The 15,263-nt window shown below is 41.8% G+C and overlaps 1 protein-coding gene across 2 annotated transcripts in view; it reads right to left on the bottom strand.

Moving 5' to 3' along the window:
- Positions 1-15,263, bottom strand: part of LOC109426939 (sodium-dependent nutrient amino acid transporter 1) — a 55,438-nt gene that overhangs the window by 13,449 nt on the left and 26,726 nt on the right. The window lies entirely within an intron of this gene.

The raw sequence follows: 15,263 nt of genomic DNA, 5'->3' as shown, positions 1-15,263 counted from the left end.
GCATAACCGTTGCATCAACATTCTTGCGAACAAATTCAGCATCCCACTCGGATTCTATTTTATGTATTCTCAGGTAGCTCTTTAATACTGGGTACTTCTACACCCAGTTTAGACACCTAATTCCCAGCTTTATCTTTATAGGTTTCGATGAGCAATCTGTCTCCATCCATATCGAGTACTTGGAAACGGAAACGATCAATGCTCCTAACAAGATCCAAATTGTTGAACCGTTTTTCCATCGCCGTTTTCACTGCGTTGATAGCAACCTTCTTACGCCAATTACCTTTATCTGTCTTTCCATCATCTACTGTTCAACCCACAACGAAATCCTTAGGTACAGTGTTTACGTTTCTTCGATGCCCTTGATGATTCCAGATAAATGTCGTTTTTAGTGGTGATTTTTTTTTTCATTACAAGGCCAAACATGCGCTCATAAAGTGGGAACCTAATAATGAGAAGATAATTGTAGCCAGATTCAGAACACGGGTCCGAAACCTTACCATGACCCAATGTTACGTGCCAACCGATACTGCCGAATTGCAAGACAAAGAGAACTTTTACAGCCAACTGAATGCTGTCATGGACAAGATTCCGAAATGTGATATCAAGATCCTCATGGACGACTTCAATGCGAAGGTTGGTTCCGACAACTCGTACTATGAGCACGTCATGAGATGCCCTGGTCTCGGAGAAATGAGCGAAAACCGACTGGAAAACGCTGCAGTGAAAAGGTCCTTCGTCGAGGAGCTAGAGAACCGTGCTGCGGATATTCCAAAAAGCGGAAGCGTAGAAGATCAATGGAGCACCATCAAGAACGCCTACATCGCCTCCGACGAGAATGATTTGGGTGAGCTACGCACCCGGAGAAAGCAGTGGATCACAGATGTTACCTGGAGGAAGGTAGAGGATCGAAGAAACGCCAAAGCCGTGATAGAGCGAACGAAAATACGAGGAGTTAAAGCCGCAGCCTGTCAGCGCTATTCGGCTCCTGGGAAGGAAGCGAAACGCTCATGTAAACGTGACAAAAGACGATGGACTCCCTAACCGACGAAGGCAAGAAAGCCGCAAACATCGGCGACATCCGTATCCTCTACGATGTTTCACGTCGTCTTAGTGGGACTAAGATGAATGCTGCGATGGCCGTGAAAGACACGTCTGGACAGTTACTGACTGACCCGGCTGACCAATTGAAACGCTGGTTCGAGCACTTTGGGAACTGTTTTCAAGTGTCGGCCACACCAAGCTCCACCAGTGCAGGAAATAGAAACAGCTACTCGTAGCCAGTGTTGGGAATACTCACTAGCAAAAAATTATACTCACTTGCTTCTATCTCAGTCCAGAAGCATGCTATCAAAAATGATGTTTGAAGGGATTTTAGATTGTATGTAGTTTAATCTAAAACGTGCTAAAACTTTGCCGAATAAAGTAAAGGTCGCAGACGCATACCAAAACCGTGAGAGAGCTGTGAGCACAAGGTGAGTATAAATTACACGAATTTTACTCACCTCGTACTCACAGCTCTCTCGCAACTTTGGTATGCGTCTGCGACCTTTGCTTTATTCGGCAAACTTCTAGATTAAACAACAATCTAAAAGCCCTTCTAATTCATTTCTTGATAGCATGCTTCTGGACTGAGGTAGAAGCAAATAAGTATCACTCTTGCAAGTAAGTATTCGCAACACTGTCGTAGCATGAAATCGAACAGCGCCCCAGGGGTCGATCACATATCAGCCGAGATGCTCAAAGCTGACCCCGTAGTATCCACACCTGCTGCGTCAGTTATTCTGCAACATATGAGAAAACGCTACATTTCCGGCCGGCTGGATGCCAAGCGTCTTAGTAAAGGACCCAAAAAGGGTTACCTGACTGTATACGATAATCGACGGGGCATCATGCTGCTGTGTATCGTTCTCAAAGTCCTCTGCAAAGTGATTATTAACCGAATACAGGAGAAGATTGACGCAACTCTCCCTCGGCAGCAAGCAGGATTCCGTGCCGAACGATCGTGTGTGACCATATGGTCACGCTCCGTATCATTCTGCAACAAATCAATGCAGGCGTTCGATTTGATTAGGTCGAATCTACATAGGAATCACAGCAAAATTAGGACCTATTCAAATCGAACGCCTGAATGAATTCCAAGAGTCTTTCTACCTGGTGTTAATTGATTACGAAAAAGCTGTTGACCGTCTCAATCACAGAAACATGTGGGAAGCCCTCAGGCGCAAGGGCCTCCCTGCACGCTAGTTCGGGAATACCCATTAATGGGTACTTTAGTACCCATTTCGAACTAAAGTGGCTTAACCCATTTAATGGGTATTCGGCGTTTACCCATTAATGGGTATTCGACTCGAACTTCAAAAAATGGGTGTATTTGACCCATTGTGTTTTAATAATAAATGGGTAAAAAAGCCCCATTTTCCGATTTTTTTTCGGCCGGGCTAGCTGTAAACGCAATTGCTGATAAAAATATAAAAAAAGAATTACATTTATCATTACATTTGCTCAAGCATTTGCTTTTAAATTTTATTTTCCTAAGCATTGTCAATACATTCTATGCATATACTATCTATAAAATAAATATAAAGTCATTTGAGTCGTACAGCACGGGTCTTCGGAGCCGGTTCGGTCACACTTCAATGCCTGGTTTTGCGATAAATTTTACGATGTTCATCATTTGGCGTTGCTCGGTCCTGAAAATTAATCAACATAAGCTTTAAGAAAAGAAATTCGCTCATTTTTCATTGATTGCAAATGATCAGGAACTTACCTTCCAGCTCCCGGAACGGAACTTTGGCCTTCTTTTGATGTCGACCAGCACCAAATTTCGCCCGAATTTCACCGCATCTGTTGCCTTGATAAACCGACGGACAAGAATCAAGGAGTTGTCGGATTGTCCTGGATTACAAATGTGTTATTTTGCAAATTTCAACCGGTTTCCACAAATCAGGAACAAAAATGTTAAAGACGATTCGAAAAATGGCGGTGTTCGTCGTGATTATACAGGGGTATTATTTACCCATTGTAAGGTTGGTGGGCTCAACTTCAAAATGTGGGAAAAACACCCATTATTTGAAAGTTGAAAAATACCCATTATTTGACAGCTCAATACTGAAGCAAAAAATGGGTACTCAAGACCCATTTAATGGGTATTCCCGAACTAGCGTGTGAGAAAATCATCGGCCTCATTGAAGCACAGTACAGGGCATTTTCGTGCAAAGTACTGCACAATGGTGTTTTGTCCGATCCCATCCGGATCGTTGCTGGAGTGAAGCAAGGATGTATACTATCACCGCTACTGTTCCTCATCGTAATCCCAAATCGTGGGTTGCTGTGGTAGTCCATTAAGTAACGGCGTGAGTGGCGCACCTAAATGGGTTCGAACTACCTCAACGACGGAAGCTCTGATATGCAGAGCAAGCTGGATGATCTTGCCAATCGCTCCGCGGCGGCAGGTCTTACCATCAACGTCAACAAGACCAAATCGATGGTTGTAAACACGGTCAACCCGAGGTCTGCATTTGCGAATTTAGGAAATGTATGGAAAAATAACGAGTCGACGCACCAAAATCCGAATTTTCAACTCGAACGTGAAATCTGTGCTAATATACGCCAGTGAAACCTAGTGTGTATCAGTGGAGAGCAGTCAACGGCTGCAGGTCCTCATCAATAGATGCCTGTGGTATATAATTCGTGCATGGTGGCCTCACAATTGGATCTCCAACGTGGAGCTCCATCGTCGATGTCATCAAAAACCGATAGCAACAGAAATTCGGGAGCGAAAGTGGAGGTGGTTTGCCACACTCTACGCAAGGGCGGAAACGAAATCTGCAAGCAAGTTTTAAATTGGAACCCAGCAGACTTAGAGGCTCATGGCGGGGCAGCCTTAACAACGAAATCAAGCAATTCGACAGAAATTTGTCCTGGCCACAGGTAAAGGCGATGGCAGACAATAGCCCAGGATGGAGATCTTTCAATTCTGCCCACTGCACCAACGTGGGTGCTCAGGACTGAACAAAAATCCTTTCTGTCAGCCCTTTATGTGTACAGACCTGCTGTGTACTAAATTATACTGTGATCATATCAAGGAACAAATGTAATAAAATGGGACATTAACTTCATTGTTGCCTATATTTTTATAAATCTGTACAAATTATCTCTGTCGTTCATAACACAAGAGCAATGTTTTCTTTCCTGTAAAGCCATAGAACAACAATGCAATCACTCGCTGAGCTATGAGATACGCCCACACTTATAATATATCTTTCCTTCGGAAATGAGGTATAGGTACCTTCAGCCTGATTAACGAGAGCTAACTGTACCTCAAGGCCGCAGTAGGTGAGAAATACCTGTGTACAGTGACACTGTCTCCGACCCAGTGATGCCACATACACAGATTTACCTAGAATTACACAGATTTTTTCCCGTTTTCGCCTACAGATATCTGTGATCACAGATCAAAGATTTTTGAAATAAAAAAGATTATCAAGATTTTTGAAACAATGACACAACGACTTTCGTAAAGAAACACTTTTTGTTTCTCACTTTTTGTCAATTAATTTTTATGGTGACGATGAAGACAACATAGTTTTTTTTATCTTTAGCTGACTGGATCTTGTATCGTCGATGTGACATTACAGCGGACTTATTGACTGATCCCCTGATTCGCGCTCTTTTTTGCAAACTGATGTTGTAACGGTCTGTTCAAAATACCAGAAACACCTTAACCACTTTCAAAAATATATAGAAAAGGTAAACATTCCATTAGTTATAAGAAAAGAGCTTGGTGTTTATCAAAAGTTTAAGGGACTCGGTACTTAAATTGAAATAAGTTGAATATTGATTCTTGTATAAATTAAATCTCTTCGTGGGAGTGCCTCAGGCGAGTCTGTGTCATTTGGCATAAAGGCTTTTGGCATAAAACCGTTTGGCATAAGGTCAGAGTGATTTAGTGAATTAAAGTAGCGCAACATGTATCCGCAGGATCTAAACGGAGTTTTAAAACAGCTGGCAAAACATCGGTCTCAGACGGTTAAAATAAGCTTTGAAATCCAGTGAAGCGGTTTGAAATCTTAGAAATCCGTTCCAAAGAGGGCCAAAATTATTGCCACCTGTCGTGGAAACCGGTGGCGAATCGTTGGTGCAAGTGTTTTGTCTTGTAAAGATAAATTTTTACGGTGGAAAGTTGTCACATTATTATGGTGCTGGAGCCCAATGCAGTAGAACTTGATTAAGGGTTCCGCCGTTCGTCGCCTCATCTTTCGCGTCGGCAGATGATGCAAAAAAAGGCTCGGGACAGATCAGATTGTTTTTTTTCGTCGCGTTCACCAGAGTGTTTCAATTCTTCCTTATTCCATTTTAAGTGAGTAAGTGATTTATTCCGTTTTCCGTCGCTCTCTTCGTGAGATGTTTAGAAGTTCTATGCTGTCAATTTTTGTTTTCCTGTCCGGCTTTGCATATGATGAATGCAATCAAAAATGGAACTTGGGCTAATGAAAGGCTAATCGATTGTAAAGCAAGGACTGTTTGAAGAGTTGTTACACTGAAACGTTCCGGAACCTGGCATGTGTGCCGAAGATGGTGTTGTTAGCGTGTGGCTGTAACATTATCATGTGAAGAAAACCAGTTTGGCTGATCAGACAGAATGGGCATCCGTTTCTGTTCCTGGCGAATGACACACTCAAAGTGATGAATCTGGTGAGTTCGTTCTGATTTGTATTGTGTAGTTGTGCAAATCACAATCCCGATTATTGTGCGCATTCCTTTTGAGATATTAGCTATATTATATACATTTTATATGTTTGTGTTTGGGGAAGGGATCACTCTACCTTTTTTCTCGTTTCAGAGGGCGAGTAATGGCGCCTAAGCCTAGGCTTTCGAGCCTGGACATGAGGGTTAAATTCCTATGTCCCATCCCAGGAAAATCATCAATGGAGTGACATTAACTTTCTTAGCAAAGTCACTCCCAACGTATTTACTTCTCATTTACTATGCTGAGCGGTTGGTACGAGATGTCCCCGTTCTATAGCAATATCCACAACAAAACGCTGCACAGTAGGCCTGGCCGCTTCAATTCTTGTACTGCATCTCCGATGTGCTACAAGCATTGATAAGGGCCTGTCCATAAACTACGTAGACTCTTAGGGGGGGACGGGGGGGGTCTGGCCAAAGTCTACGCTCCATACAAATTTCGAAAATTTTGTATGAACAAAAGTCTACGAGGGGGGAGGGGGGGTCTGAGATGGCCGAAAAAAAGTCTACGTAGTTTATGGACAGCGCCTAATGACAAGAAAAATGATAGAAGTAGTCGATTCTATCATTTTCCAGGATTCTTTCAATGAATGGCTGTGTATGTGTAGACTAGACTAGACTAGACTAGACTAAAACCGTTTGGCATAAGGTCACTTGGCATAAAGACGTTTGGCATAACGGTCATTTGGCATAATGTACACTTGGCATAATAAAGGACGCATTTCGATTATACCAAATAACCGTTATGCCAAATGACCTTATGCCAAACGACCTTATGCCAAATGACTTTATGCCAAATGTCCCGCTCCCGCCTCATGAGCATTGTTTTCGAAGTTCTTGTGGATTCTGATGATCTTGAGATGCAAAGCAGTGTATTGGTCTGTTTTTTTTTCCCAAAAAAAATATTTTAGGTAAGGTACACCGGGGCAAGTTGAAACGGGTGGGGCAAGATGAAACGCAAAGTTTTGAAATAGATTTCAGTACAATTTGAAAATTTGTCCTTCGCTAAAAGATTGTTTGTATCAAAAACTATGTGTTAAGGCAATCAAATTGTTTATCATCATTAGAAAACATGATGTTAACCCGCTGTTTCATCTTGCCCCACCCGTTTCAACTTGCCCCGGTGTACCTTACATTTTAGGTGACAATAGTAAACATTATGAACATTTTTTTCCGTTTTTATTTCAAAACAATTCAATTTTGGAGACATACCCATCACAGATTTTTACTAAGATTTTCTGGGACTTCCTACAGATGAAAAAGATTTTTTTTACCAAAATCACAGATGAAAACCGAAAATAATGTGGCAACACTGCTCCGACCGTGATTTACTTACGTGCACCTCTCTCTCTGGTGTGCTTTCCCAAGGCATTGACCGGCTTGCAGCTTATAGGTATAGGTGCTAAAAGATTCATCTGATGCATTTGTATCAACTCAACCTTGGATGCAGTCGTTAACCACAGAAACAACAGTGAGTGGCTGCAATAGACTTCCTAGATTGTAACAAACTCGTAATTCCTGAACTGTCATATCGACATCGGAGGGCGTGAGAATTCTCACCACATCATTGAGTTATATCTCAGCAAGAAGTGCAGAAAGCGGCTATAACTGTACACTTACTCATCACCCAACAGAAGTTCCTGCACAGCTTAAGAGAACTAATGAGGAACCATTAGTAATCTTGTTGCAAATCAGCTCCATCATCGCCAAAGTCATCCATCAACCGGCAGTTTCATGCCGAGTGACAACGATTCATTATCCAATCAAATCCATCCCTTCCGAATCTTTTGATCAGCTCAAGACCTGCGACGTCACGCTTTCCGCGCTTGTAAAGTTTGCCTTGATTTTTCACGATCCAATGTCAAGATCAGTGCACAGCAGCGAGCGCGACCAGCTACCATATATATTTCCACATCATCGCTAGGGGAGGGCGGGGTTTTATGAGTTTTTCTGAGGACGCCACTTGAAAACCAAATTCAAGGTTTTTACAATTTTGCTTTATTACTTTTCTTATAAAGATTCTTCGACGTATTAATTCCTCAACAAATGGTAAAGTGAATGATTATGCCTCAGTGACGCATTTTATACCCATTTCCTTAACTGATCGCCTGCACAAATTCCTTAAGCGCCACCACCTCGTCAACAACCGCTACGCTTCATGCAGCTTACCGGCACACCGGTTTAGTTTGGCCTACAACTGCTCCAACCAAAGCCGGCAGTCATCGAAACACACAAGCATGACTCGATCCAGCGCAGTTCCAACCAGCTGCTGAATCGTACACGAATGGCAATAAACATTCGGCCCATGTTGTAGGCACATGCAATTCAACTAAATTATTAAATTATAATGTTGATACCAGCAGACGTCACTACACGTCGTCGTCGGTCCGTCCAGATCGACGACCTGGTCTTCTACACATCGAGTTGTTAATGAGCTGAACTAGAGCTGAACAAATAGAGCCATGCACTTTGATGAGTACCGAATCCTAGCTGTGTTATCTCGAACGCCCATGATCTTGGAGATGAGTGAACTAATTTCCTAAGAAGTAGAAACAAAACCTTTGATAGAGGTCGAAACCTCAATTATCCAATCATCATCGTTCATTTGAATCCGCACAGGGACAACAACAAGGGGACAAATGCCCATAATTATTAGCTCTGTTTGTTTTTGTTATTGCATAGCGCGCGCATTAACTGACGACGGTTGTCAAATGACACTCATCGGCCCGCTATCAGCAGTACCTAGTGCCTTGATTGTGCACATATGGACGGATGTCGTGTGCACATGTGAAGCACACCTGACAGGTAATTGAATTTAACGTAGCCGTTGAACGAAGACGAGTATCTCGGTTTCGTGGGAAGGGGCTGTCCATAAACCACGTGGTCATGAGGGGAGGGGGGGGGGGTGGTTCGGCCTATGAGCATTTTGTATGGACGAATAAAAAATTTTGTATGGACAAATGACCACGCGGGGGGGGGGGGGGGGGGGTTTGAGAAGTCCCAAAAAAATGACCACGTGGTTTATGGACAGCCCCGAACTGGTAAACTACAAAATAGGTGTCTACTTCCTAGATGGAGGAGGAGTAATCTGATTGTAGTTTTCTGCACGCAACCGAACATTCAGTTTTGTTTGCTATAATTTGGCGATCTTGCATGAGATAAAAAATAAGTTGCCGCTGAACAGGCTAATTTCTGATTCTGGAATCCACATGATGCTCAACTATCTACATTCAGCACGTATCGACGAACGAGTTTTGACTGTGCGGATGTGTTGCCTCGGCTGATCGACCGAACCAACCGAAAAGAGGAGGAATACGTCATTGCGGCACTAAATCTGGAGAAGGACCTGCCTCGTATTCTTTCTGATGCAACTTTAAAGGTTCGGTTGCATTCCCAGTATTGCAGAAGGCAACATCGACGATTGCTGCAACTCAAACCGCTATCAGCCACATTCCCAAGTAACCAAAAGTTCCGCTTCCCATGACAAAATGCACTTTCAACTTCCGCGAAGTTCAGATAAAGTTCCAAATGGAACTTTCTGGCTGATTAAGAGGCTAACGATGTGAACTTCGGTCACAAGTTCCGGCAAGGCTCATTGTTAGCCTCTTAAGCAGCCAGAAAGTTTCATTCGGAACTTTATCTGAACTTCACTAAACTTTAAAGCTGCTTAAGATGCTACTCGGAACTTTGTCGGAACTGTCAAGTTCATAGAAGTTCAGTTCAGTAGCATTGTGTTTCAATGAAGATTCAATTTATTTCTTTTACAGAAAACAACTATTCAAGCATACACGTATAAAAGACAAATATGAATTTATCAAATAAATGAATATTAGGCTTGAGCAAAAAAAAATTGCCGCCCATCGGATTCGAACCGATAGTCGCTGCATGAGAACCCTACGCTCTACCACAGTACTACAATTGCAAATGAATGAACAGCAGGTAAAGTCTGACTTGAATCGATTTTTTGTCGGCAGCTAGTTTTGCACATTTCTACAGTAGTGATGTTAGCTTGACTTTGTCAAGTGTCTTCAGCAGCGCAACGCTAAGACGGCAGGCTATCACGCTGGAGGATCCAGTTCAAATCAACATAGCAGCGACATGTGTGAAAATATAATTATCAGAAGCAATTTCCAGACATGATTTATAAACTCACCAACAGAATTGTGATTCTGAAAACACACTTTTGTTTCTGCATGAATTTTGTCAAAGTTCTGTCAGAAGCTACTTAAAAGGCTATCCAGCGTGCTTATGTGAACTTTCAAGTTCCAAAATTACTTAAAAATGAAGCTGCTCAAAAGGCTAATGAGCAACCTCGAACAAGCTGCTTAGCTTATAAAGTACCCTTTTATCTGAACTTTTGGTTACTTGGGTTCATAATGGCTGATCCACCTGCTCCAAGCATCTCCACTGCAGTTCAACCTTACTTCCACGGACGAGAATCGGTGCGAGATGTTCGCAAAGGCTCCAACGAAGACAACATTGGAGTCATGACCCCCCAGTCAACGACGACTGGTTGATGTATAAGATGTTGAATAAGATGTTAAAGAGATATGCGTACATTTAACATGCGTCCAAATAGAGGCATGTACGCATACGGCCTCCACTTTATCATCTTATGCAACCTCATATGCGATAACTGGTTGTCTGGGCCACTCCGGCCAAACCCTGGTCCAGGATTCACATGGACTACGCATGTCCAGTAGATGGAGTATACTTCCTGGTCGTAGTAGATCTCTACATAAAATGACCCGAAGTGCACGCAATCAAGTCCATCAAAATCAAAGCCGGCATCAAACCACTGAACCAATCATTCGCAACTTTCGATGTTCCAGAGGTTATCGTGTCCGCCAATGGTACTAAAATTTCAAGCCACGAGTTCCAAAACCAAATCAACACCGAGTCCAGAGGTGGGACGAAACAAAACACCATCTACAACAAGAAGCACGGCGCAACTCACAGAATTTTTCCGCACGGTAACCCCGTGTATGTCCAGGCAGTGTTAACCAGCAATCGTGATCAAGAATATTTGAAAGACCAATTACAACGTGTTCCTTGAAGATCGTCAATGATTCATACGGTCGAACGCCAACTATCTGAGAACTCATGTTCCAGAACGCCGTGCCGCTGCAGCAGATCACACCGCTTTATTTCCAACCTTCGATTATTGCCACAGTGGTGTCATCGAGGTTACTCCAAGTTACGCACTAAGTAATCAGCTCGTGAGGTCAAACTAAAATAGCTTGCTGAATATTCGGAGTTCCTCAAGGATCTGTACTGGGGCCATTACTATTTTCTATTTATATAAATGATTTGCCTTTAAGACTTAATGGATGCCAGATTCATTTATTTGCAGACGACGTACAAATATATGTAGATGTTTCTAACTTGTCTAAAGAAAATGCTGCTTCTTTAATAAATGATTGTTTATCTTTAATTGCTTCATGGGCCACCGAAAACTCGTTGATGCTAAATGAACGTAAAACCCAAGCATGTTATTTTACTCGCCAGAATCAAAATCATGCCAGACCTGAGATAGTTTTGAATAACGTTCCGATTATCTTTTCTACTACAGTAGTAAGTTTAGGAGTAACCCTAGAAAGCAGCATGTCATGGGAGAATTTTGTTTCGAAACAATGTGGAAAAATATATTCTGTTCTTCGTACTCTGCGTTATAATGCTGATTTCTTACAACAAGACATAAAGTTGAGTTTGTTTAAAAGTCTAATTTATCCTCATTTTCTATTTTGTGATTTTATTACCATCCAGGCATCCACATTTGCTCTGAACAAACTGAAAAAAGCTCTCAACTGTTGTGTAAGATACGTATATAACTTGAATCGATATGCTAGAGTTTCTCACCTGCACAGTTCATTGATTGGTTGCTCATTTATCAATTTTCCTCAAGCAAGATCCATACTATTATTCTATCCTATTATAAACAAAAAATGTCCCAACTATCTTTTTAGCAAACTCGTTCGCTTAAGAAGTCAAAAGGGGGTTAAATTTTCAATGCCTCTTTCCCGTACTTCACACCATTCAAACTCTTTTCTCATTAGAAGCATTTACAATTGGAATTCTTTGCCAGCTGATCTACAATCCATAGCTTCGTTTGTTCAATTCAAGAAAGCATTTCTAGAGCAACTCAGATAAATATTTAGTCTGTTACATAAATTGTTACACTCATGCAATCGACGCACTTCATGTTACCATATATAGATCTAAAACATAAAAGACTTTTGTCTTAAGTTTATCGGGAAACAAATAAATGAAATGAAATAAATAAATGAAATATCGAAATAGCTGGCTCAGGGCCAATGAAGTCATGTGATGCTCCAGTGCGAGCTAACTCATCAGTCAATTCATTTCCACCAATGAAAGAATGACCAGGCACCCATACAGGGTGAACAGCGTTTGCTGAATGCAGCTCCTCGATTTGAGTTCGACAAGCGATAACTATCTTCGATCTGGAGATGGCCGAAGCAAATGCTTTAATAGCAGCCTGGCTATCTGAACAGAAATACATTACGTGCTGCTGATGTGCTAATTGCTAATCCGCACATAAGAGCAAAGATTTCGGCCTGAAAAACGGTGCAGTGTCTATCAAGTGAATAAGACTGATGCAGCCTTAGCTCACGAGAAAAAACACCAGCACCTGCTCGACCTTCGAGAAGGGAGTCATCAGTGTAACATACGATGCCGTCTGAAATACTTCTCTCCAGATATCCAGATGTCCACTCTTCCCGGGCAGGGAATTTCGTGGAAAATGTCCTATATGGGAAATTACAAGCAATTGTAAGATCACTTGGAGCAAGGACAATTTTGTCCCAATTCACCAAAAGTGGAAACAACGAGGTGTGTGTTGATGTGTGGTTCACAGGAGTTTCCTCTAGTAGACCGAGTACCCGTAGACGTTAAATGCAAGAAAGTGCTTCTAATTTGAAATGAATGTGTAGTGGAGCAACGTCAAAGAGAATCTCGAACGCTGCCGTGGGAGTTGAAGAGAACGCTCCAGACATCGCCTTTAAGCACATCCTTTGGAGATGGCCTAACTTTGACTGGACCGTTCTCATTTCGCCCTTTTGTCACCACACAAGACATCCATAGACCAATCTTGGCCGAACTACAGTTGTGTAGATCCATTTGATATACTTGGGTTTTAGACCCCAAGTTGTACCAAAGGTTCGCCGGCAATGCCCGAAGCTTTCTTGATTCTGAACTCAATGTGAGGTGACCAGGAAAGCTTGGAATCAAGAATGATTCCAACGTACTTTACCTGTTCAGTCACATCGATTTCAGAATCAAAAAGACGCAAAGGTCGAACACCATTACGGTTTCGCTCGTAGAACAATAGATGTTTTACTCGGATTTACCGAAAGACCATATTGGCGACACCAACCCTCTACTACCTGAAGGGCGCTTTGCATCAGGTCGAAAAGGGTGTTGACACACATAACTAGCAATGCTAGGTTGTCGTCGGCAAAACCGTAGGTAGGAAAACCGCTATTATTGAGTTGCATCAATAGCGTATCTGCTACGAGATTCCACAAAAGCGGTGATAAGACTCCCTCTTTGGGGCATCCACAAACACTCAATTCCCTAATCGCCCCTTGACGCAATGTCGAGAAGAGATGTCAGTTTTTGAGCATTTGGAGAATCCAATTGGAAATCATTGGAGATATACCATGACCCCGTGCGGCTTCCAATATGGCATCGAAAGGCACATTGTCAAAGGTACCCTCGATCAGGGATGCCAGATGATTTTTTTTTAAATCTGTATCACTAATTTCAAAAATCTGTATCCCATACCAAATTCGGGAGAAAAATCTGTATCCCATACAAAAAAATTATAGCCCATCTAGCTAAAAAATCTGTATTTCATATAAAACGCTATCTGTACGGATGCTCAAAATTCTGTATAATACAGATAAATCCGTATATATGGCATCCCTGCCCTCGATATCTAAGAAAACACCCAAGCAGGATTGCTTTTGAGCGAATGCCTTTTCGATATCGTAAACAACTTTGTGTAAAAGAGTCACAGTGGACTTTCCAGATTGGTAAGCATGTTGGTTCACATGAAGAGGCACATTGGCCAGATGAACATCACGGATGTAATGATCGACAATGCGTTCTAAGCATTTCAAAAGAAAATAGGACAAACTGATAGGTCTGAAACTCTTTGCTTCTTCATACGACACACGACCCACTTTTGGAATAAACTGTACAGTAATTTGGGAATATACCCTGTAGCAAAACTGCAAACAAGTAGTTGTTTCAAAACATATTTGATATGATCAAATTCCTTCTGAAACAAAATAGGATAAATCCCATTTGCCCCAGGAGGTTTGAAAGGAGTAAAGCTATTAAGTACCCATTCAATAGATTCTTAAGTTATGGTACTCCGAGCCGAAGATAAAGAATCATAACTACAAGAAAAGACATCAGGTTCATCCGAAGATGTAATATCCACACGTCCGGGGAAGTGTGAACTGAATAAACATTCCAAAGCTTCCTCATCAGAGTTCGTTCACTTGAAAATCCTTAGATTTTGCAAGGATTTTGTTCAACCGACTGGTTTCACTCAGACTGGAAACATTTGTACAAAGGTTTTTTCAGCCGGATCGTTCAGCAGACCGAAGAGCTTTCCCAACTAACATTTTAAGCACAGACAAACAGACATGCCACTTAGAAGAAAATGCGATAAAAATTATCGTCACGCAAACATAATCGCCCAATGCTAATTATGCTGTGGTACGCAGATCCGCTGAGTAGATGGCGGTAGTGAGCAAACGTCAAACAGGAGCAAAAACGATGCGAGCGCCATGAGCGAGCGATTTGCGAACTACGGAATGTTTGAATAATCTGTTAAAAAGTGAAACGATGGGAAGTGAGTAGAGTGTTTGTCTGTGTTTTAAGTTTCAGTCATTTGCTTTCTGTTGTGTAACCATCGTATAAAAGCAGTCAACGCTGAATAAAAAGGAAGCTAGTCAAATATAAATCATAAGCTAATACACGACTGCAAAACAAGCACCATACAGCTACCAAACTCGGTTTTCAGAAATCCATCGCTTGTCACTGGGGTTGCCTTTACTCTACTCGATTCCAACTCCGGGTGATTTCCCGGAAGATGTGAAAACTTGAGCAAATCGAATGGGAGTCCCCACTAACAAAACAGCTGCTACTATACAGTCAATTCGTTATACTGACAAATCCCAAAACCAGCAGCGCTTTGAAGGCCGTTATGCGATTTCATTACAGCTAGAAGCTGTAATAAAGAAACTGTTGGCATACCAACACGGCTTGTCAAATGTAAGCATTATTGTCAAAACAAACTTTAAGCGGGATATATAGCTACTACACAAATTCTTTACAGCTATACATCTCTGTGCTGTGAAATTATTTGGGTTGCTTTTATTGCACTTGAATTCAATGCCGGAATAGGGTATATGTACCATTCCTTGGCCTAATTTGCAAGCCGCTTTGACAATTTTGACCATAACTCATAAATTAAT

This window comes from Aedes albopictus, chromosome 3, assembly GCF_035046485.1.
Source record: "Aedes albopictus strain Foshan chromosome 3, AalbF5, whole genome shotgun sequence".
In the NCBI taxonomy this organism is placed as follows: domain Eukaryota; kingdom Metazoa; phylum Arthropoda; class Insecta; order Diptera; family Culicidae; genus Aedes; species Aedes albopictus.
The sequence above is the reverse complement of the archived record's forward strand: the minus strand, read 5'-3'. Positions and strand labels throughout refer to the sequence as shown.